Genomic DNA, 313 nt, shown 5'->3' with positions numbered 1-313 from the left:
GATTATGTTTATTGATTTCAGGTGTTCCTCATTGTGTCCCTCCTCTAGTCCTGTGTATTTAAAGTGTTTCCTGTTTGGAGTTCTCTGTCCGGTTTTGAATGTCGTCTTCCTCGCTACGTGTGTGTTCCTGGTTTCCTTGTTCCGTTGGATGGTAATTAAAAGTATCTTTGTTTGAAGTATTCTCCATGTCTCCTCGTTCCTCGCTCAGCGCTCCCTCACAGTACTTTACTTTACTTTACTTTTAGTCATTTAGCAGACGCTTTTATCCAAAGCGACTTACAAATAAGAAAAAGTAATTAAAACTAAAAGCTAA

At 38.7% G+C, this 313-nt stretch overlaps 1 protein-coding gene across 1 annotated transcript in view; it reads left to right on the top strand.

Moving 5' to 3' along the window:
- The window catches only part of LOC107671389 (RNA-binding protein MEX3A-like), a gene marked incomplete at its 3' end in the record, with an annotated part of 16,852 nt that overhangs the window by 1,001 nt on the left and 15,538 nt on the right, over positions 1-313 (top strand). The window lies entirely within an intron of this gene.

Source organism: Sinocyclocheilus anshuiensis, unplaced genomic scaffold (genome assembly GCF_001515605.1).
Source record: "Sinocyclocheilus anshuiensis isolate Anshui unplaced genomic scaffold, SAMN03320099.WGS_v1.1 scaffold552, whole genome shotgun sequence".
NCBI classification, from domain to species: Eukaryota; Metazoa; Chordata; class Actinopteri; order Cypriniformes; family Cyprinidae; genus Sinocyclocheilus; species Sinocyclocheilus anshuiensis.
This window is presented reverse-complemented; position numbering and strand designations above follow the sequence as displayed.